General features: G+C 44.3%; 1 protein-coding gene across 3 annotated transcripts in view; it reads right to left on the bottom strand.

Moving 5' to 3' along the window:
- ST8SIA5 (ST8 alpha-N-acetyl-neuraminide alpha-2,8-sialyltransferase 5) overlaps window positions 1-25,193 on the bottom strand; it is a 989,793-nt gene that overhangs the window by 84,641 nt on the left and 879,959 nt on the right. The gene's annotated exons all lie outside the window — the stretch shown is intronic.

The raw sequence follows: 25,193 nt of genomic DNA, 5'->3' as shown, positions 1-25,193 counted from the left end.
GACCTGGTCACATGATGCTGCTGGCGAGAAGCGATGGAAGAAACCCTGTGTATATAAATGCTTCACTAAGTCACCCCTGTAATCGCAAAATATGTGATGTCAGCGCATGACAATCCCACAGCTACCCGGCAATGTCACACAGAGGGGACAACGCTGCAGGATCAATGCTGAGGCACAAACTGCAACACTGATGGGGGGACACACACTGTTATGTAATGAGATCCAGGGACGCAGCTGTGCAGAGTGACTGCTAGCATCTTCCAGAGAAACGCTGCCACAGGGGGCTACATGGCACAATACATGCCAGGCCAGCACCAGGGGATTCAGTGCTACCACAGGCTCACATAGAGGGGCTTCATGATGCCAGGCTGGTGCCAGGGGATTCAATGTTGCGACGCGATTTCGCCGGCATTCCGACGCTTGTAAAAACGCATGCGGATGCGTTTCCGCATGCGTTTTTACCCGCGATTTCGCGTGCGATTTCGCATGGCAGGGTGCCATGCGAAATTAACCATGACACTGCCAGGGCAAAATAACATTGAAAAAGGTGCGAAATCGCACGCGAAATCGCGGGTAAAAACGCATGTAACAAACGCATGCGTTTTTACTATTGAATACATTAGCGGCGATTCGCACGGATTCCCGACTCAGGCGAATTCTGTGGGTCCCGTCGTGCAGATTTGGCCCGCCGCCAAATCGCTCCCGCACGCCGCACATGTGGAAACAGCCCCGGCCACTTCAGTGTAACAAGCGAATCCGCATCTCGTCGCCGCATGCGGATTCGCTATGGTGAAAACGAGCCCTGAGGCTCCCATAGAGGATCTACATGGCACAATACATGCCAGGCCGGCACCAGGGGATTCAGTGCTGCCACAGGCTCCCATAGAGGGGCTTCATGATGCCAGGCTGGTGCCAGGGGATTCAATGCTGCCACAGGCTCCCATAGAGGGGCTGCATGGCCCAATACATGCCACGCTGGCACCAGGGGATTCAGTGCTACCACAGGCTCCCATAGAGGGGCAACATGGCACAATACATGCCAGGCTGGCACCAGGGGATTCAGTGCTGCCACAGGCTCCCATAGAGGGGCTGCATGGCACAATACATGCCAGGCTGGCACCAGGGGATTCAGTGCTGCCACAGGCTGCCATAGAGGGGCTACATGGCACAATACATGCCAGGCCAGCACCAGGGGATTCAGTGCTACCACAGGCTCCCATAGAGGGGCTTCATGATGCCAGGCTGGTGCCAGGGGATTCAATGCTGCCACAGGCACCCATAGAGGATCTACATGGCACAATACATGCCAGGCTGGCACCAGGGGATTCAGTGCTGCCACAGGCTCCCATAGAGGGGCTGCATGGCACAATACATGCCAGGCTGGCACCAGGGGATTCAGTGCTGCCACAGGCTGCCATAGAGGGGCTACATGGCACAATACATGCCAGGCCAGCACCAGGGGATTCAGTGCTACCACAGGCTCCCATAGAGGGGCTTCATGATGCCAGGCTGGTGCCAGGGGATTCAATGCTGCCACAGGCTCCCATAGAGGGGCTGCATGGCCCAATACATGCCAGGCTGGCACCAGGGGATTCAGTGCTGCCACAGGCTGCCATAGAGGGGCTACATGGCACAATACATGCCAGGCTGGCACCAGAGGAATCAGTGCTGCCACAGGCTCCCATAGAGGGGCTACATGGCACAACACATGCCAGGCCGGCAGCCAGGGGATTCAGTGCTGCCACAGGCTCCCATAGAGGGGCTACATGGCACAGTACATGCCAGGCCGGCACCAGGGGATTCAATGCTGCCACTGGCTCCCATAGAGGGGCTACATGGCACAATACTTGCCAGGCCGGCGCCATGGGATTCAATGCTGCCACTGGCTCCCATAGAGGGGCTACATGGCATAGTACATGCCAGGCTGGCACCAGGGGATTCAGCGCTGCCACAGGCTCCCATAGAGGGGCTACATGGCACAATACATGCCAGGCTGGCACCAGGGGAATCAATGCTGCCACAGGCTCCCATAGAGGGACTACATGGCACAATACATGCCAGGCTGGCACCAGGGGAATCAATGCTGCCACAGGCTCCCATAGAGGGGCTACATGGCATAGTACATGCCAGGCTGGCACCAGGGGATTCAGCGCTGCCACAGGCTCCCATAGAGGGGCTACATGGCACAATACATGCCAGGCTGGCACGAGGGGAATCAATGCTGCCACAGGCTCCCATAGAGGATCTACATGGAACAATACATGCCAGGCCAGTTCCAGGGGATTCAATGCTGCCACTGGCTCCCATAGAGGGGCTACATGGCACAATACTTGCCAGGCCGGCGCCATGGGATTCAATGCTGCCACTGGCTCCCATAGAGGGGCTACATGGCATAGTACATGCCAGGCTGGCACCAGGGGATTCAGCGCTGCCACAGGCTCCCATAGAGGGGCTACATGGCACAATACATGCCAGGCTGGCACCAGGGGAATCAATGCTGCCACAGGCTCCCATAGAGGGACTACATGGCACAATACATGCCAGGCTGGCACCAGGGGAATCAATGCTGCCACAGGCTCCCATAGAGGGGCTACATGGCATAGTACATGCCAGGCTGGCACCAGGGGATTCAGCGCTGCCACAGGCTCCCATAGAGGGGCTACATGGCACAATACATGCCAGGCTGGCACGAGGGGAATCAATGCTGCCACAGGCTCCCATAGAGGATCTACATGGAACAATACATGCCAGGCTGGCACTAGGGGAATCAATGCTGCCACAGGCTCCCATAGAGGGGCTACATGGCACAATACATGCCAGGCTGGCACCAGGGGAATCAATGCTGCCACAGGCTCCCATAGAGGGGCTACATGGCATAGTACATGCCAGGCTGGCACCAGGGGAATCAATGCTGCCACAGGCTCCCATAGAGGGGCTACATGGCACAATACATGCCAGGCTGGCACCAGGGGAATCAATGCTGCCACACACTCCCATAGAGGGGCTACATGGCACAATTCATTGCCAGGACGGCACCAGTGGATTCGATCACCGCTGCTACGAGTGGCAGAAAATGGATTGCCCATATTTTGGGTTTGCAAAAGTGTTTTCATCAGATCTTCACCACCAATCACCTGATTCCTAACTGGTCTCCTGAGTATAAAGAGGAACTTTACCCAAGGGTTGAACTTCATCCCAATCAGTAGCCAATACCCCCTTTCCCATGAGAAATCCTTACACTTTCTTCAAATCAATCATCAGAGGGGGGCCTGTATGGCTGATATTGTGGTGAAACCCCTCCCACAGAGTGATGTCATGACCATGGTTCTGACAGTTTGCTGTCTGTGAACCTCGTTGCATTGTGGAAAATAACATCTTTTTCCAACTGCCAAGTAACCAGTATCTCCCTCTGTGCATAGAACTCTTAGTAATGAACAATCCGCACAGATCACCTGGCAGAACTAAAGATGTCACCACCAGTGATACATTTCACAATGTAAATCAGGAAAAGGAAAGATTTTTCAATGGGCAAACACTGACTAAATAATCTATAACTGAATATTGTAAAAAAAATAAGCTATTTTATTCATTGTTATTTTCGCTGCAGTTTCTCTTTAAAGGACAACTGAAGGTAGAAGAATATGGAGGCTGCCATATTTATTTCCTTTTAAACAATACCAGTTGCTGGCAGCCCTGCTGGTCTATTTGGCTGCAGTAGTGTCTGAATCCCACAAGAAATAAGCATGCAGCTAATCTTATCAAATCTGACAAAAATGTCTGAAACATCTGATCTTCTGCATGCTTGTTGAGGGTCTATGTATAAAAGTACTGCCCCCTCCCCTCCCTCATATTACCCCTTCATGATGCCCACCTATAACAATGGTAGGGATTAGATTGTGAGCTCCTTTGAAGGACAGTTAGTTACAAGACAATACCTCTCTCTCTCTCTCTCTCTCTCTCTCTCTCTCTCTTCTCTCTCTCTCTCTCTCTCTCTCTCTCTCTCGGTGAGGCAAACCTCCGGGCAAGTGACCTAACCTAAATTTAAAACCTTGAGAGCAGCTAAGCAAAAAAATGTGTAACTTACATTTGGTTGAACAGCGAGGAGAACGCCAGCTCATACCACTAAGGCTGCATCTGAAATGACCACCAGCTCAGTGCGAAGAACCTAAATAGATTTTCTGCACACTTTGCATTCAATTCAGATGCAAATCATATGCAAATCTGCTACTACTTATTATGCAAACAGGAAACTCAGGAGGAGGGTCTGGGAGCAGCTAACCTGACAGTTACATAGTTACAAAGTTAAGGAAAGGTGGGGGGAAAGGCTGCGCATCCCTAAACACATGTTGCAATTGAATGGTTAATCGCACAGGCATACACCGCCTCTGCCAGACTGAAAAATGCATGCCCTGCATCCAAGACAAGTGCTAACATTTATTAAACTAGGAGGAACTTTAGCTTCCAATATGGTTTGCATGCAAAGTATATTATACTAGACACTTGCGCCACGGTGAAGCAAACCTTCGGGCAAGTGACCTAACCTAAATTTAAAACCTTGGGAGCAGCTAAGCAAAAAAATGTGTAACTTACATTTGGTTGAACAGCGAGGAGAACGCCAGCGTATACCACTAAGGCTGCATCTGAAATGACCACCAGCTCAGTGCAAAGCACCTAAATAGATTTTCTGCACACTTTGCATTCAATTCAGATGCAAATCATATGCAAACCGTGGCGCAAGTGTCTAGTATAATATACTTTGCATGCAAACCATATTGGAAGCTAAAGTTCCTCCTAGTTTAATAAATGTTAGCACTTGTCTCGGATGCAGGGCATGCATTTTTCAGTCTGGCAGAGGCGGTGTATGCCTGTGCGATTAACCATTCAATTGCAACATGTGTTTAGGGATGCGCAGCCTTTCCCCCCACCTTTCCTTAACTTCGTAGTTATTTGCACCTACTTGACCATCACTAATATCAACCAGCAGGGATCAGAACTTGATCCCTCAGACGATAGTTCAGGGCCATGTTCTGTATAGACGAGTCGCTAGTCTAAAGACAAGCAATGCATTCTGTTGCTTTAAAGGGGGTAGGGGTGATGTAGGCATGCTTTACAATGGAGCGGCATGTAGCGGGTGAGGTGAGGAGCATAGCAATGCCTGGCCAAAAGATCCGCCAGTTGGACATTTCCCAACACGGAGTAATCAGGGGCCTGCCTTGGCCAAGAACCATCTAGTGCGTTCAAGGCTTTAAAAGCAAGTCAGCAATAGCAACTCTCATATGTCAGACCTAGCTGATTCATGTTAATTCAGCCTCTGTGAATGGCTGACGCTCACAGTCAGGAAGGAAAATCAATATATCTTTAAAGGGCATTCTTATTTTTTCAGGGATGTTGCAAATGGCCTTCATTAGCTGGGGCTTTTTTTTTACGAGCTGCCTGTAAATTCCTGAATGACCTGCAACAGTTTTGCTTGAGAGAAATTACAGTCGGCAGCAGCGAGCTGCAGAATATTATGGAAAACAGCTTGCGATGGAGGTCTTCCCACTATTTCAGCCTGACAATGTCACTTCAAGGTTGCCTGCCGAGAATGAGGGGCTGGAGGATTAGATGGGATCGCCACAGCAATAAGACAGCGTAGATACAGAGTGACGAACAGATTGCCGCTCCCTCAGAAGTCACAGTGAGACGTGTCTACGCACGATGGTGTCAATAAAGCTGGGTAGTTATATACAAAGTGACAAATGTATAACTGTTCCCCCAGAAGCCTGAGTGAAAAGTGTCTGTACATAATGGTGTCAATAAAGCTGGGTAGTTATATACAAAGCAAAGAACATACCGCTGCACTATCACAAGTCACAGCGAATTGCGTTAGTTATATACAGTGGGATGCGAAAGTTTAGGCAGCATTGTTAATCGTCATGATTTTCCTGTATAAATTGTTGGTTGTTATGATAAAAAATGTCAGTTAAATATACCATATAGGAGACACACACAGCGATATTTGAGAAGTGAAATGAAGTTTATTGCATTTACAGAAAGTGCGCAATAATTGTTTAAATAAAATTAGGCAGGTGCATAAATTTGGGCACTGTTGTCATTTTATTGATTCCAAAACCTTTTAGAACGAATTAATGGAACTCAAATTGGCTTGGTAAGCTCAGTAAACCCTGACCACAGGTGAATACAATTATATATATATTTAAGGGGATAAATTGTATGTTTCCCTCCTCTTTTAAATTTCTCTGAAGAGTAGCAACATGAGGGGCTCAAAACAACTCTCAAATGACCTGAAGACCAAGATTGTTCACCATCATGGTTTAGGGGAAGGATACAGAAAGCTGTCTCAGAGATTTCAGCTGTCTGTTTCCACAGTTATGAACATATTGAAGAAATGGAAGACCACCGGCTCAGTTCAAGTTTAGGCTCGAAGTGGCAGACCAAGAAAAATCTGTGATGAACAGAAGTGAAGAATGGTGAACAGTCAGTCAACCCCCAGACTAGCACCAAATACTTAAAGGGGAACTCAAGAAAGAGGTATATGGAGGCTGTCATGTTTATTTCCTTTTAGACAATACCAGTTGCCTGGCAGCCCTGCTGATCCTCTGCCTCTAATACTATTAGCCATAGCCCCTGAACAAGCATGCAGCAGATCAGGTGTTTCAGTGGTTCAGACTTATAAGTCTGATCTGACAAGACTAGCTGCATGCTTGTTTCTGGTTTTAATCAGATACTACTGCAGAGAAATAGACCAGCAGGGCTGCCAGGCAACTGGTATTGATTAAAAGGAAATAAACATGACAGCCTCCATATACCTCTCTCTTCAGTTCCCCTTTAAAACATCATTCTGCTGCAAATGGAGTCACTAAGCGTCGTTCAACCATTCGGCACACTTTACACAAGGAGATGATGTATGCAGAGGAAGCCTTTTCTCCGCCCACAGCACAAACAGAGCCCCTTGAAGTATGCTAAAGCACATTTGGACAAGCCAGCTTCATTTTGGAATAAGGTGCTTTGGACTGCTGAAACTAAAATTGAGTTATTTGGGCATAACAAGGGGCGTTATGCATGGAGGAAAAACAACACAGCATTCCAAGGAAAACACCTGCTACCTACAGTAAAATATGGTGGTGGTTCCATCATGCTGTGGGGCTGTGTGGCCAGTGCAGGGACTGGGAATATTGTCAAAGTTGAGGGACGCATGGATTACACTCAATATCAGCAAATTCTGGAGACCAATGTCCAAGAATCAGTGACAAAGCTGAAGCTGCGCCAGGGCTGGATCTTTCAACAAGACAACAACCCTAAACACTGCTCAAAAGCCACTAAGGCATTCATTCAGAGGAACAAGTACAATGTTCTGGAATGGCCATCTCAGTCCCCAGACCTGAATATAATTGAAAATATGTGGTGTGAGTTAAAGCTGAGCTGTCCATGCTCAGAAGCCATCAAACCTGAATGAACTAGAGATGTTTTGTAATGAGGAATGGTCCAAAGTACCTTCAACCAGAATCCAGATTCTCATTGGAACCTACAGGAAGCGTTTAGAGGCTGTAATGTCTGCAAAAAGAGGATTTACTAAATATTGATTTAATTTATTTTATGTGGTGCCCAAATGTATGCACCTGCCTAATTTTGTTTTAACTATTATTGCGCACTTTCTGTAATTCCAAAAAACTTCATTTCACTTCTCATGGTATATTAACTGACATGATATATTAACTGACATTTTTTATCGTAACAACCAACGATTTATACAGGTAAATGAAGACGATTAACAATGTTGCCCAAACATTCAAATTCCACTGTACAAAGCAATGAATGCATAGCTGCACCCTCAGAAGTCACAGTGAAAGGCGTCTGTGCATGATAGTGTCGATAAAGCTAGGTAGTTGTACGCAAAGTGAGGAGCATACAGCTGCCCCCTCAGAACTCAAGAGTGAAACGCATCTACACGTTATAGAGTTGATAAAGCTGGGCAGTTATATAAAAAGTGACAAACGTATCCCTACACCCTCAGGCTACAGTTTCGCTTGTCCATGCAGAAAACCATCAGTTTTCTGCCATGGGTATTCATGCTTTTTGTTTTTTCGGGTTCTTTTTATGCGAGTTTTTTTTATGTATTTCCGTTATGCATTTTTTATGAATATTCATGTTAGTCAAGTGATACATGTCTGTACATGATGGTGTCAATAAAGCTGGGTAGTTATTTTATAAAGTAACAGGCATATCTCTGCACCCTCAGAAGTCACAGTGAAACGCGTCAGTACATGATAGTGTCAATAAAGCTGGGAAGTTATTTTATAAAGTAACAGGCATATCTCTGCACCCTCAGAAGTCACAGTAAAACACGTCTGTACATGCTGGTGTCGATAAAGCTGGGTGGTTATTTTATAAAATGTCGGACATATTGCTGCAACCTCAGAAGTCACCGTGAAATGTGTCAGTACGTGATGGTGTCAATAAAGCTTGGTAGTTTTTTTTATAAAGTGACAAGCTTATATTTCCACCCTCAGAAGTCACTGTGAAACGCGTTGGTACATGATGGCATCAATAAAGCTGGGTGGTTATTTTATAAAGTGACGGACATATTGCTGCACCCTCAGAAGTCACCGTGAAATGCATCTGTGCAAAATGGGGTCGATAAAGCTTGGTAGTTTTTTTTATAAAGTGACGAACGTATATTTCCACCCTCAGAAGTCACCGTGAAACGTGCCAGTACATGATGGTGTCAATAAAGCTTGGTAGTTTTTTTTATAGAGTGACGAACGTATCGCTGCACCCTCAGAAGTCACCGTGAAACGTCTCAGTACATGATGGTGTCAATAAAGCTTGGTAGTTTTTTATAGAGTGACGAACGTATATTTCCACCCTCAGAAGTCACTGTGAAACGTCTCAGTACATGATGGTGTCAATAAAGCTTGGTAGTTTTTTTTATAGAGTGACAAACGTATATTTCCACCCTCAGAAGTCACTGTGAAATGCGTTGGTACATGTTGGTGTCGATAAAACTGGTTAGCTATTTTATAAAGTGACGAATGTATCGTTGCCCCCTCAAATGTCACAGTGAAACGCGTCAGTACATGATGGTGTCGATAAAGCTATGTAGTCATTTTACAAAGCGCCATAAAGGCTCAGTGCTCAGCTCTAATGGTAGACGCCAGCCCCCCGGAGACCCGCGTACGGAAAGATACATTAGTCTGGAACAGCATATGGAGGCGCAAACTCCATCATGTCAGCTGCATGAACTGCTTTCCTACAAGCAGAACTGACAGACGATGCAGAAGTTTATATATATATATATACTACTGAGCCAGCATATTGCTATGCACTAAAAGCTAAGTGGTCTGCTTTGTAAATAACTGGGTTAATTAACTAGCAGCAAAGTGGTGTAGTGGTTCGCAATCTTGCATCACCGGGTCCCCGATTCGGCCAGGGCACTATCTGCATGTCCTCCTCTTCTCTGTGTGGATTTCCTCCAGGCACACCGGTTTCCTCCCACATCCCAAAAACATACCGATAAGTTAACCGACTAGATTGTGAGCTCCTCTGATGGACAGTTAGTGACAAGACAATGTAGTCTGTACAGCGCTGCAGAAGATGTTGGCGCTATATAAATACTAGATAATAGTAATTAACTAAAAGTCCGCTATACAAAAGTCACTAGCTCTCCTCAAACAAGTGAGCAACATCACCCAAATGACTTCACCCGTGACAAAGACATATGATGCATTGTCCACACACCGATATTCAAAATTACTCAGTCATTTAAAGAGAAACTCCGACCAAGAATTAAATGTTATCCCAATCAGTAGCTGATACCCCCTTTTAAATGAGAAATCTATTCCTTTTCAAAAACAGACCATCAGGGGTCGCTGTATGACTGATATTGTGGTGAAACCCCTCCCACAAGAAACTCTGAGGACCGAGGTACTCCTGGCAGTTTCCTGTCTGTGGACCTTGTTGCATTGTGGGAAATAGCTGTTTACAGCTTTTTCCAACTGCCAAAAAAAGCATGCAGCAGCTACATCACCTGCCAGTAGTAAAAATGTCACCATGTAATAAATGTCAGAATGTAAATCAGGGATTTAAAAGATTTTACAATGGGCAAACACTGACTAAATCATTTATACATAATTATTGTAAAAATGAAGCACTTTTTTTATTACATTATTTTCACTGGAGTTCCTCTTTAAATGCTGTGTGCACAAGCGGAAGCAACACTTCATGCGCAAATTTGATAGAACAACGGCGTATGAACGACATTGTACATATGTGGTCGACTGCACGATATCTGCCCAACAGTCATCTGAGTTGATTCACTAGATTGAACGGGCAAAATGCCGATATCGGTCGCTCATTGTTATCGTTTCGCTACATTTTTTCCAATGGTTGTCACCTAAAACAGCGAAATTTCTTGTACGACAGAAATTTCCAACGACTTTTGTATGGTGTGTGTACATAGCCTAAGTTTACAAAACCCCAGAGAATATAACTGATCTTAATCTGAATTAGATTTTGAATACCTTGGCCCATGCGTTCATTTTTATGTTCATTTAATAAAACTTTTTTCTGTAATGTTTATGTAAAAAAAATAAAATGAAAAAACAAAGAAACTTCCTGTTCAGCCAGTTCAGAGATCCTCAGCGACTGATTGTTGCCTGCTCACACCCAGCGATTCTGAAACAATCCCACTAAAGTCACAGGGGAATTAGAGAAGGCCAAAGAGACATTAAAGGACACCCGAGGTGAAAATAAACTAATGAAATAAACAATTGTATCTACCCTCCTTCTCCTAAAAATGACTTTTTAAGATATTCCACAGTTATATTTTATATTTAAATCTTCTTTTTAAGTGTTTACTGTTTTATTGTTTTTGCTCAATAACACATTCATTGAAGTATGCCAGAGCTAAAATCTATGAACTATTGACCCTTTTTATCTCTTTCCTGCTATCAGAAGCCGTTTTCTGCTAGTAAAGTGTTTTATAGTCGGATTTTCTTATCAGTGAGGGTCACACTGTAGTCACTTCCTGTCTGAGTCAGGACTGAGTCAGCCACTTACATACCTGATATTTAACTCTTTCAGGCAGAGAAAGAAAAAAAGGAACACAGCCTAGTTATTTGTGTGCTAGGCACTGTACATACCCATGTCTATCTCATCATGTCACATGTCACCTCGGTTGTCCTGTAAGGTAAAACTATAGTCAAAATATCCTCTCTAATTGAATAGGAATGGAACATCTTTAGGGCCGGTTCACACGGACTTCTGCCTGGCTTCCAGCGGCGTCCCGTACGGCAGCATCTCGTTCAGGGGCTTTTGGCAGCTTCCCGTCGCGTCTACATGTTTCGTCCCCACAGACGCAGCGGTAACCGACACCGCATGTAGCGTCCAGGATCGCCTGAAACGGGGACAGGGCAAATCGAGATCGGAATGCTGCGTTCGCGCAAAATTCTAGTAAAAGATACACGCAGCCCGATACAAACTCCCCCATTCACTTTTGAAGGTAAAGAGGCGCCCTGGTTGAAATAAAAGCATCTAAAAACAGCTTAAAATCGAGGAAATAATATGAGGTGGCTTACCTCAATAACGAAATCCTTGTATATGACAAAATATTTTTATTTAGCACAGGCAACGCGTTTTGCGGGTCCCAGCCCGCTTCATCAGGCCAATAAAAGTGCCTACAATAGTGAAAGAGCTCCTCAGTATAACTGTATCGACAGCGTTATAGGTTAATACAATAAATACTTATGCATTATACATTTATATCCTAATAGTATACATACCATTATGGTTAAATGAAAAATGATCAAATGATTCGATAGATCCATCAATCAGAAAAACGATTTTTCAAAAAAGTAAATATAACCTAATTTAAGGATCTGGACTGCTGATATAAAATGGGAGATGGTAAATATGCAAATGCAGTGTTCAGTTGCATCTGAAGGTATGTATATAATGTTCAAAAAGGATCAACAGTCCATGGGCCTGATTCACAAAGCCACGCAAACCGTCCAGCACGGGTGCGCCAAACAGCCAGCACGCGAAGCGCCGCCCGCGGCAAACCGCGCCCGCAAAAGTCGAATCGCGGCACCCCACGCGCGCAAAAAGCCCGCGAACGGCACCCCACGTGCCACCCGCCCAGCACACCTGCGCCAAACAGCCCGCACACTCCGCGGGTGTGCTGGGCGGTTAGCGCGTGGGGTGCCGTTCGCGGGCTTTTTGCGCGCGTGGGGTGCCGCGATTTGACTTTTGCGGGCGTGGTTTGCCGCGGGCGGTGCTTCGCGTGCTGGCTGTTTGGCGCACCCGTGCTGGACGGTTTGCGTGGCTTTGTGAATCAGGCCCATGGACTGTTGATCCTTTTTGAACATTATATACATACCTTCACATGCAACTGAACACTGCATTTGCATATTTACCATCTCCCATTTTATATCAGCAGTCCAGATCCTTAAATTAGGTTATATTTACTTTTTTGAAAAATCGTTTTTCTGATTGATGGATCTATCGAATCATTTGATCATTTTTCATTTAACCATAATGGTATGTATACTATTAGGATATAAATGTATAATGCATAAGTATTTATTGTATTAACCTATAACGCTGTCGATACAGTTATACTGAGGAGCTCTTTCACTATTGTAGGCACTTTTATTGGCCTGATGAAGCGGGCTAGGACCCGCGAAACGCGTTGCCTGTGCTAAATAAAAATATTTTGTCATATACAAGGATTTCGTTATTGAGGTAAGCCACCTCATATTATTTCCTCGATTTTAAGCTTTTTTTAGATGCTTTTATTTCAACCAGGGCGCCTCTTTACCTTCAATTGTGCATAGCTATACCCCCAAACAATCTGTGTTTGAGGGGTGGTGACAGACCACCTGTGGGTGCCCCACAGTGGACACCTGTCCCTACTTTTTCAAGGAGAGCGACCACATCCAGGTCCCGGCTGGGACTACCCCGAGTGGAGTCGGGTTTATGGTCTCCACCTGCTTCCTACGGTTGGTTGCCCTTGCAACCTCCTTTTGTGAGTAGTAATTTATTGAAATTCCTTTTTTCAATTGCATACTAATATACTACACTATTGGGCTCCCGTATTTGTCTCCTATATTTTTTTCCTGCAAGGTGCTGAGACACCCCCACTACACTCCCCCATTCACTTGAATGGGAGCGTTTAACGACGAGTCCCAGATGCTGGCGGTAAATGCCCGCCAAGCGTCCGTGTGAACCGGCCCTTTGGCCCGTATGCAACTCACTTCTCCTGCATTATCTTCCAGGAGATAATTCTCATATGCTCTTTAAAATAACTTTTTTTTTTTTACAATTAAAAAAAGCACCTAAAAGTTGGCCAAAAAAGTTCCAGCAAAATGTTTTTTGAGTATTCTCTTGCTTGCTGGTGGATTAAAACCACTTAACGAACAGCTAACGCCCATAGGCGTCGGCAGGTCTTAAGTGGTTTTCCATGGAAACGGCCTTTTAATGTCAGTTCACGGAGGGTGTCTCCGTGAACAGCCGGAGAGCCGCCGATCGCAGCTCGCCGGCAAAATGTAAACACGCGGGGAAGAAAGCCCCGCTGTTTACATCATACGGCGCTGCTGCGCAGCAGCGCCGTAAGGCAGATCGGCGATCCCCGGCCTCTGATTGGCCGGGGATCGCCGGCATATGATAGGCTGAAGCCTATCCTACAATGCGCAGGACGGATATCCGTCCTGCGCCGCTCAGAGGGGAAGGGAGGGAGAGGGACGGAGCGCCGAAAACGCTGCGGAGGGAGGCTTTGAAGAGCCCCCCCCGCAAAGCTCAGAGAGCCGGCGGCGATCAGACCCCCCAGCAGGACATCCCCCTAGTGGGGAAAAAAGGGGGTAAGTCTGATCTCCCTGGCTCTATCCTGATCTGTGCTGTGGGCTGGAGAGCCCACGCAGCACAGATCAGGCAAACCACCCCTGGTCCTTAAGTAATGTGAAGCTGTGAAAATATCATATGGAGAAATCTCAGGAGAAAAAGGGAATTGCATTTGGCCCTTAGAGAGTTACTGAAAAGGTTATTATTATTCATATCTAGTATTTTATATAGTGCTGACATCTTACACAGCGCTGTACAGAGTATATACAGTCATGTCACTTAACTGTCCCTCAGAGAAGCTCACAATCTAATCCCCACCATATAGCTGGTGATATGTGATGACTTTTTTGGATACGTCCATGAATAAAGAAATTGGATTTTAGGAGCATCGTGCGGACAATTTTTCGTTTCAAGTGTAACTTTGGAGTAGCTGTCCTGGTCTGGCACTGCCCTTTCTTTCTCTAATCCCCACCATAGTCATATGGCTATGTATGCATTGCGGAGTGTATGTGTCGTAGTCTAGGGCCAATTTTAGGGGGAAACCAATTAACTTATCTGTATGGTTTTGGGATGTGGAAGGAAACCAGAGTGCCCGGAGGAAACCCACACAGAGACAGGGAGAACATACAAACTCTTTGCAGGTGTTGACCTGGCTGGGATTTGAACCGCGGATCCATCGGCAAGAGCCCTAAAGGATCCCCGAGGTGACATGTGACATGATGAGATAGACGTGTATGTACAGTGCCTAGCACACACATAACTAGGCTGTGTTCCTTTTTTTCTTACTCTGCCTGGAAGAGTTAAATATCAGGTATGTAAGTGTCAGTTCCTGTCTGAGTCAGACTATAGTGTGAAAGAGATAAAAAGGGTCAATAGTTCATAGATTTTAGCTCTGGCATACTTCAATGAATGTGTCATTGAGCAAAAAACTATAAAACAGTAAAAAAACAAAAAACAAAAAAAGTCGATTTAAATATAAAATTAAACTTGGAATATCTTAGTCAAAAAGACTAGGCAAGGTGTTCTTTTCTTCATAGGCCTTGTTCTTCCTCCTCCAAACATAGCGTTGAACAAGACCTATGAAGAAAAGAACACCTTGCCTACTGTGAGTTGCAGCTGCAGCACGGAAGACTTAAGGTGCGTACACACATGCGACTATAGTCGTTTGTAACGATCGTTCCCCGATCTTTACCAACGACGATCGTTACAAAAAACGAACCACCGACTATTAAGGCAAACGACGAACGAGCCAAATCGCTACAAAAGAAAGTTCTGTCTCGGCGGATTTTAACCAACGACGATCGTTTGCAAAAGTAGTACATCGTTGGAAACGATCGTTCGTACTAGGCTTGACATGCGCATTTCACTATTTCTCCATGAAACTTCTCATTTTTATGCGCAGGCGCAATAGTTGCTTTCTGTGATGTAACGTTCGTTCTAACGATCAGATCGTTACACACCTTTTAAAACTACCTTTACTTAGGTCGTTCTTTCATCAATTAAAAGTTCGTTTGTCGTTCTTAACGAACGATCGTTGTCGCATGTGTGTACGTAGCATAAGAATGTGACTGAACTGGAGGCTTTTGCCCATGAAGAATGGGCTAAGATACCCGTAGATCGCTACAAGACACTTGTGTCAAGCTATGCTTCATGTTTAAAAGCTGTTATAACTGGAAAAGGATGTTGTACTAAGTACTAAGAATGAATGTCACTTGGGGGTTGAATAAAACTGATAGTGATGTGAGCACAGAAAAGACATTTGTGGTTATTTCATCATAAAGGTTATGTTATATTTGTCTGACTTACAAGTGCCTCTTTGATTTAATTGTAAACAAGATGACTGAAATGCTCAAAATCAATGTCAAACTGGCCAAAACACTCAATTTCAGTGGGGGTTGAATAATTTTGAACACAACTGTATGTTGTAAAAAATAAGCAATTTTAATCATTATGTTATTTAAAATGTCTGCTTCCAACCTGAACAAAAATATGTATAAGATGAACAACATTTGCACCAACTAAAAAAAAATTAAACATCTCTTTTGACAGCATGTTAGTTTATATCCGCTGCATAAATTGCTAAATGTTCAAGCTGCTACCAAATTCTAATACGACATGCGAAGGAATCAAATGTTAAAAGCTGCAATAGCTATTACTGTTTCTTTTGAATTTATATATAAAAAGGAAACAGCAGCCGACCGTCAAGTAATGAAACACATTTCTGCAGCGTAAAGTGGAAACAATATATTTCTAAAAATATACAAAGCGGCTCCTCTCTGCTCTCTGCAAGAAATGGACACGGAGAGTGGAAAAAAAAGCGTGAGATTTTCCAGCAATTACAGAATGTGGCAGATTCCTTGTCTAGGGGAGCAGGCGGGATGTTTCCCGCTCAGGCCTGTCAGTGGCACAACTCCACTTCCTGTCATCCACTCATAGAGAAGAGCGCCAGTCCAAGCAAAGCTGTACAGATTTATCATTTTACATGAATTATGAATAACAAGAAGAGTTTAGTAAAAATTTAGTTTTTGTAGACCCTCATTGTGGTGTTCATACATTTGGCCTGTAGATGGCATTGTGATACTGCATGCCTGCATATGAATACCTAGACTGTTGTGCACTGTTGGTTCCTGTTTTCTACTAGCTAGGAACACGAGTTCCTAAAGGATGGAGTACCGATCCCTCGTTGGCGACATTCCTCATACGTGTGGCGCCAACATACTCCCTGCAAAGCCTCATACAGACCGTAAAATAACTGATGGCTGAGATGATTGCTCTGTGCCATTTTCAGCCAAGAATCCAGCATTGGTTCGCTTGCCCTACGACATTGTTTGTGGTTGACAAACAAGCACATTGCTTTCTTTCTCCCCCCACAGCACAGGACAATGCGCTGCCTATTCTCTCTCCTCCTTTCTCTGCTGCGCTATCGCAGCCTTGTTCCCCTAACTGTTGCACAACGACCAATCAGCAATCATTGAAGGTGACGGTAATTAAGTGTTTGTAGGAGACTTACAGGACAACCGAGGTGACATGTGACATGATGAGATAGACATGTGTATGTACAGTGCCAAGCACACAAATAACTAGGCTGTGTTCCTTTTTTTATTTCTCTGCCTGAAAAGTTAGAACATTAGGTATGCAAGTGACAGTTCCTGTCTGGGTCGGGACTGGGTCGGACTATAGCATATTTTTTGCACTATTTGCCACATTGTTACACAGACACAGCGTGCAGCACAGCACCACAACACAGGGTTAATGTGAACCTCTCGCCGCTGGACGGCGAGTCTCCGCCCCTTCACCCTCAACCTTTCCCTGCACACACTCCAACCAATGAGACAGCGATGTCCCTCTAAGGCAGTGGTCCTCAAACTAAGGCCCGCGGGCCGAATCTGGCCCCCGAGGCTTTTTTACCAGCCCCTGACACACAAAATGTATTATAGATGTGGTCAGCTACATCTTTAAATATTGGTCGTCCGCATATAGAATGAAGCCAGAAACCAGTAATTCGCTGGTTTTCATTCAAATTAGACATTAGGTGGCACTGCTGTCCAATTGAAGTGCAGGTTGTCACCTGGATATGCTTCACTGTCTGGCCCGCATAGACTTCTACATTATTTTATGTATACTCCGGGCCCCCAGCAGTCTGAAGTATGTTGACCCGTCCCTCGACCCAAAACGTTCGGGGACCCCTGCTCTAAGGACACACACACGTGAGCAAGCGCCAGATTGGCGTGAAACGGCTGTAGTGCCGTCCTGTTCATCCCCTGGTCACCTTTCCCTCACACACCTCCACATCCTCTTCAATCCAGGTTTGATGTACCTTTTTCCATATGTCAACACTGTTTGATTTTTGGCTGAAAGACTTAAAGGGGTTCTTTTGCGAAAAAAGTAGGCAGTTAAAAAATGTGACAGATGACAGGTTTTGGGCCAGTCCATCTTTTTAAGGGGGATTCTCAGGGCTTTCTTTGTTTTCAACAGCATTTCCTGAACAGCAGTTTAACTGCCAAAATAGCAAGATACCAGCCGGCCTCCCTAATCACTTGCACACTATTATGTCAGTTAGATTTTGCAACTGCTGTTCAGGAAATGCTGTTGAAAACAAAGAAAGCCCTGAGAATCCCCCTTAAAAAGATGGACTGGCCCAAAACCTGTCATCTGTCACATTTTTTAACTGCCTACTTTTTTCGCGAAAGAACCCCTTTAAATAAAAGCGCTTAAAGAGACAGGTGCACAGTAATCTCTCAACGTGCCATATGGACTATAGCATAACTCTCACTGATAAAGAATTATAACCATAAAACACGATCCTGGCAGAAAACGGCTTCTTAAAGCAGGAAAGAGATAAAAAAGGGTCAACATTCATAGATCTGAGTTCTAGCCTACTTCCATGAATGTGTCATTGAGCAGAAACAATGAAACAGTGAAAACTTAAAAACTAGATTTGAATACAAAATACAACTGTGGGGTATCTTAAAAGTATCATTTTTGGGAGAAGGAGGATGGATATATGTGTTTATCTCATCAGTTATTTTCACCTCGGATGTCCTTTAAGACGAAGATGCAAATAAAAACAACTTTAAAGGACACCTGAAGTGAGAAGGCTGTGGAGGCTGCCATATGTGTTTCCTTTTTAACAAGGCAAGACAAATAGGATCCCGAGGCAACGGTGTTGAATGGTCACCTACATACAGTGCATAGAAAGTATGCTTCATAGCAAGTGTAATTGTGCACATTGGTCTTGATTTACTAAACTGTGATAACTCATATCATGGCCGTTTTTGCACGCATTTGCGCATGCAAATTTGCGATCGCACGCAAATGCGAAAATGCTTGCGAAAACGTCCCCGATCTGAATTATCATGGTTTAGTGAATCAAGACCATTATTCCGGAAGCCGCTGCACCTCACTGCCAACGCATAGATGTAAGCGTGCCATTAGAATATAATTACATCACCGCACTGCAACGGATTCCATTTAAATGTACCCTAAAAGAGGAACTCCAGCCTAAACAAACATACTGTCATTAAGTTACATTAGGTATGTTAATTAAAATGGATAGGCAATATAATCTCTTACCCACCCTTTTTTAAAAGAAAAACAAAAGTTTGCTTTCCTAAAACAGAAAGAATTTGCGATAATTCAGGTTAGAGTGAGCCTGAGATGTCTCCCAGTGCATCACTGTTGAATATATGCAAATTAACCAAATGTTTGATTTCTTGATGGCAGCCATCTTTTTCGTTGAAAGGAGGTGACTGGGAGCATGAGACACAGTTCCAGCTGCCCTGTGTGCTGATCTCCCCTCCCAGTTGCTAGGCAACGTGAATAAAAACATAGGAAATCCCATCATGCTTTGCACAGCATCAGGGGAAAACCGTCCGGTCAGTTTTCTTTAATGGGTGGAGCTTAGCTAAAAATGCAGCTACAAATGATGCTTTGGTAAGAAAAACAAAGTTCTGATGCTGTGAAACTGTTAAAGAAACACCAAGCCTTTTCAGTTCTGCTGAGTAGATTTTTAGTCTGTACCTAAACAGCACAAAGTCCAATAGGCACCAGTACTGACACCTGTACCCATACTATACAAAGTCCTATAGGCACCAGTACTGGCACCTATACCCATACTGCACAAAGTCCTATAGGCACCACTACTGCCACCTGTACCCATACTGCACAAAGTCCTATAGGCACCACTACTGCCACCTGTACCCATACTGCACAAAGTCCTATAGGCACCTGTACTGACACCTATACCCATACTGCACAAAGTCCTATAGGCACCAGTACTGGCACCTATACCCATACTGCACAAAGTCCTATAGGCACCACTACTGCCACCTGTACCCATACTGCACAAAGTCCTATAGGCACCACTACTGCCACCTGTACCCATACTGCACAAAGTCCTATAGGCACCACTACTGCCACCTGTACCCATACTGCACAAAGTCCTATAGGCACCAATACTGACACCTATACCCATACTGCACAAAGTCCTATAGGCACCAGTACTGGCACCTATACCCATACTGCACAAAGTCCTATAGGCACCACTACTGCCACCTGTACCCATACTGCACAAAGTCCTATAGGCACCACTACTGCCACCTGTACCTATACTGCACAAAGTCCTATAGGCACCAGTACTGACACCTATACCCATACTGCACAAAGTCCTATAGGCACCAGTACTGGCACCTATACCCATACTGCACAAAGTCCTATAGGCACCACTACTGCCACCTGTACCCATACTGCGCAAAGTCCTATAGGCACCAGTACTGACACCTATACCCATACTGCACAAAGTCCTATAGGCACCAGTACTGACACCTATACCCATACTGCACAAAGTCCTATAGGCACCAGTACTGCCACCTGTACCCATACTGCACAAAGTCCTATAGGAACCAGTACTGGCACCTATACCCATACTGCACAAAGTCCTATAGGCACCAGTACTGCCACCTGTACCCATACTGCACAAAGTCCTATAGGAACCAGTACTGGCACCTATACCCATACTGCACAAAGTCCTATAGGTGCCAGTACTGCCACCTGTACCTATACTGCACAAAGTCCTATAGGAACCACTACTGGCACCTATATCCATACTGCACAAAGTCTTATAGGCACCAGTACTGACACCTGTGCCCATACTGCACAAAGTCCTATAGGCACCACTACTGCCACCTGTACCCATACTGCACAAAGTCCTATAGGCACCAGTACTGCCACCTGTACCCATACTGCACAAAGTCCTATAGGCACCAGTACTGCCACCTGTACCCATACTGCACAAAGTCCTATAGGCACCAGTACTGCCACCTGTACCCATACTGCACAAAGTCCTATAGGCACCAGTACTGACACCTGTACCCAGACAGAGGCGCGTATCGGGACCTTAAGACTGTACTGTGTGTATTCCTGTTAATTATTGCCTGAGTAAGCGGAAATATACCCGTGAAACGCGTTGCGAATATACCCTGGAGTGTACCAATAAATCTACTTTGTTTTTTGAATACACAGCTTGTGTCTACTTACAGGAGGTAAGTCCACCAACTGTCTCCAAAGCATTTTTAAACTTTTTAACAATTGATTTTATCCTTTTGGCGCCTCTGTTATCCATTACACTAGACATAATATCCACCCCTGTTCTTCCTATCTACAGAGAGCGACTTCTTAACCCTGAGTGAGGACAGGACAATCTCCTCACCTGCCTATTACAGTGGTTGGAGGTAACCCTGCTTTGTGAGTATAACATTGTACCTACAGTAGTACCTACTACACTATATTTGGCTCTCGGTTCTCTCTTTTTATATTTTCTAGGGAGTGTTTGCTCTTCAATACAAAGTATAGGAAAGCTGCAACATTGCTTTTCAGTCATTGTACAAAGCTATTTTACAGAAATTTTACTACTCACTCCGGAAATAGCTGTAAAAATCTCTACAAAATCACTTAAAGGACAACTGAAGTGAGAAGAGAATGGAAGCTGCCATTTTTATTTCCTTTTAAGCAATACTAGTTGCCTGGCAGTCCTGCTGGCAGCAGTAGTGTCTGAATCACACTAGAAACAAGCATGCAGATAATCCAGTCAGATCTGACGATAATGTCAGAAACACCTGATTTGCTGCACACTTGTTCAGGGTCTATGGCTGAACGTATTAGAGGAAGAGGATCAGCAGGATAGCCAGGCAACTGGTATTGCTTAAAAGGAAATAAACATGGCAGCCTCCATATTCTTTTTGCTTCAGCCGTCCTTTAAAGGAAACCAGAGCTCTCATAACTAAAAAGATTTATACATACCTGGGGCTTCCTCCAGCCCCATCTGCCTGGATTGCTCCCACGCCGCACTCCTCCGATGTCTGCAGCTTTGGTACCGGGTCCCATCACTGCCGTCAGTCGGAGCCAATCTGACGTAAGAGAAGTGCGCTCTTTGCGTTTCTCTCCAGTAGCCGCAAGAGAGATACATAGAGGGCACACTTCTCTTACGTCAGATTGGCTCCGACTGATGGAAGTGCTGGGACCCGGTACCAAAGCTGCATACATCGGAGGACGGCGGCGTGGGAGCAATCCAGGCAGATGGGGCTGGAGGAAGCCCCAGGTACAGTGGCTTGCAAAAGTATTCAGCCCCCTTGAAGTTTTCCACATTTTGTCACATTACTGCCACAAACATGAATCAATTTTATTGGAATTCCACGTAAAAGACCAACACAAAGTGGTGTACATGTGAGAAGTGGAACGAAAATCATACATGATTCCAAACATTAAAAAAAAAAAAAAAAAACTGCAAAGTGGAGTGTGCGTAATTATTCAGCCCCCTGAGTCAATACTTTGTAGAACCACCTTTTGCTGCAATTACAGCTGCCAGTCTTTTAGGGTATGTCTCTACCAGCTTTGCACATCTAGAGACAGAAATCCTTGCCCATTCTTCTTTGCAAAACAGCTCCAGCTCAGTCAGATTAAATGGACAGCGTTTGTGAACAGCAGTTTTCAGATCTTGCCACAGATTCTCGATTGGATTTAGATCTGGACCTTGACTGGGCCATTCTAACACATGGATATGTTTGATTTTAAACCATTCCATTGTTGCCCTGGCTTTATGTTTAGGGCCGTTGTCCTTCTGGAAGGTGAACCTTCGCCCCAGTCTCAAGTCTTTTGCAGTCTCCAAGAGGTTTTCTTCCAAGATTGCCCTGTATTTGGCTCCATCCATCTTCCCATCAACTCTGACCAGCTTCCCTGTCCCTGCTGAAGAGGTGCACCCCCCGAGCATGCTGCCACCACCATATGTGACAGTGGGGATGGTGTGTTCTGAGTGATGTGCAGTGTTAGTTTTCTGCCACATATAGTGTTTTGCATTTTGACAAAAAAGTTCCACTTTGGTCTCATCTGACCAGAGCACCTTCTTCCACATGGTTGCTGTGTCCCCCACATGGCTTGTGGCAAACTGCAAACGGGACTTCTTATGCTTTTCTGTTAACAATGCCTTTCTTCTTGCCAACTTTGTACAGTGCATGACTAATGGTTGTCCTATGGACAGAGTCTCCAACCTGAGCTGTAGATCTCTGCAGCTCGTCCAGAGTCACCATGGGCCTCTTGACTGCATTTCTGATCATATCTCTCCTTGTTCGGCCTGTGAGTTTAGGTGGATGGCCTTGTCTTTGTAGGTTTACAGTTGTGCCATACTCCTTCCATTTCTGAATGATCGCTTGAACAGTGCTCCGTGGGATGTTCAAGGCTTTGGAAATCTTTTTTTATCTGCATTAAATTTCTCAATAACTTTATCCCTGTCCTGTGTGGTGTGTTCTTTGGACTTCATGGTGTTGTTGCTCCCAATATTCTCTTAGACAACCTCTGAGGCCCTCACAGAGCAGCTGTATTTGTACTGACATTAGATTACACACAGGTGCACTCTATTTAGTCATTAGCACTCATTAGGCATTGTCCATGGGCAACTGACTGCACTCAGACCAAAGGGGGCTGAATAATTACGCACACCCCACTTTGCAGTTATTTATTTGTAAAACATGTTTGGAATCATGTATGATTTTCATTCCACTTGTCACATGTACACCACATTCTATTGGTCTTTCACGTGGAATTCCAATAAAATTGATTCATGTTTGTGGCCGTAATATGGCAAAATGTGGAAAACTTCAAGGGGGCTGAATACTTTTGCAAACCACTGTATGTACAGTATAAATCTTTTAGTTATGATAGCTCTAGTACACTTTAAGATCTTTCAGTTGCGATTCATGATTTCTAGTGGGCCAGAGCCTTAAAGGGGAACCATAACAACATGTAGTAGAATCCAGTAGGCTATTCAGCATACCCACTTTCTTGTAAAATATCCTGGTTTCAGCTTCAGAAACGCTTCCAATACTGTAGCTATGTGTTGGTGTATATTGGTATGTAGCCCTGCCTTCCCAGTAAGGCTTAGGCTAGGCTAAGCCTAGCATTCTGAAGCAAAGCACTCTGGGAGATGAGAGATCTCTTCTATTGGCATTAGAACTATCAGTAAATAAACATTCCGCGGAAATCACCTGCCAGTGCTAAAGATGCTGCTGCCAGAAACATTCCATAACGTAAATCAGGTAAAGGAATTATTTTACAATGGGAAACACTGCCTAAATAATTTATAAATGAATATGGATTAAGATGTAATGAAGCCCTAGGCAAGGTAGTAGATGTGTTCCCCCTTGTGTTCTTTTTGGTAAGCTGAAGTGGAGAGAGGTCAGAAAAGGGGGCAGATGTGCCCCCTGATGCCCACTGGGCCCCAAGCAGCTGCCTAGGTTGCCTGGTGGATGATCCTCCTCCTAATGTAAAACAAGCAATTTTATTAATTAGGTTATTTTGACTACAGTTCCTCTGTAAGCAGTACCCACTGTCTATATGTATTGTACTGACTCTCTATGGTACTGCTGGTCTGGTGGAGAGCTGCATGTCCAATATCCGCATGCAATAACTGCACAAGCCAGCAGAATGTAATGGTGCACACCAGCACTGGATAGGATGACCTTCCCATCTCCCCCTGCCTGCCACAGCATGCTACTGCAATCCACATGGCTACCAACATGCATGCCCAAACGCCAGCCTCCAGGGAGCATTGCTCCTACACAACATGGAAAAGCTGCCATACATAGTAACGTGATGTAATATCCATCGGAGGTAGCCTAATACATCTACACAGATCATACCAATAACTGATAGCCATATACAATAACTGAACAGTACAGAAAGCATGAAATAGTAACATTATATCACAGACAGAAAGACTACATAAAGCATGTCATAGTAATATTGAATTATAATCAGAAATATTATAAAAAATAATAAATAATAGCGTGACATTAATATTTTAAACCCACAAAGATCAGGAAATAAATATTAACTACATACAGAGTGTAGTCATAGTCATGCTGTATAAGATTGAAGAATATAATAATTATAATGCTCTGAAGCCTATAAAGATTAATAAATAAAAACTACTGTGAAACAGACAGAAAGAATAGAACAACAGAAACAAAAAAAATCATAAAGAATAAATAATAATAATAGTTTTATAGTTTTACACCTATTAGGATTAATAAATCAACAATACCTATGCACAGAATTTATAACAGCCATAAAGAATATCATTAAAGTCAAAGAATAATAGTAATAATAACAGTCATTATAATAATATAAAATAACGTATTATTAGTAGTTATGTTACAGAATAATAATATGGTAGCAATGTTGTGTGCCCATAAAAAAGGTATTATTAGTAGTAATATTACAGAATAATAATATGATAGCAATGCTGTGTGCCCATAAATAACATATTATTAGTAGTAATACTGTATTACGGCGATGTCTTATAGTTT

This window comes from Hyperolius riggenbachi, chromosome 1 (assembly GCF_040937935.1).
Source record: "Hyperolius riggenbachi isolate aHypRig1 chromosome 1, aHypRig1.pri, whole genome shotgun sequence".
NCBI lineage: Eukaryota > Metazoa > Chordata > Amphibia > Anura > Hyperoliidae > Hyperolius > Hyperolius riggenbachi.
The sequence above is the reverse complement of the archived record's forward strand: the minus strand, read 5'-3'. Positions and strand labels throughout refer to the sequence as shown.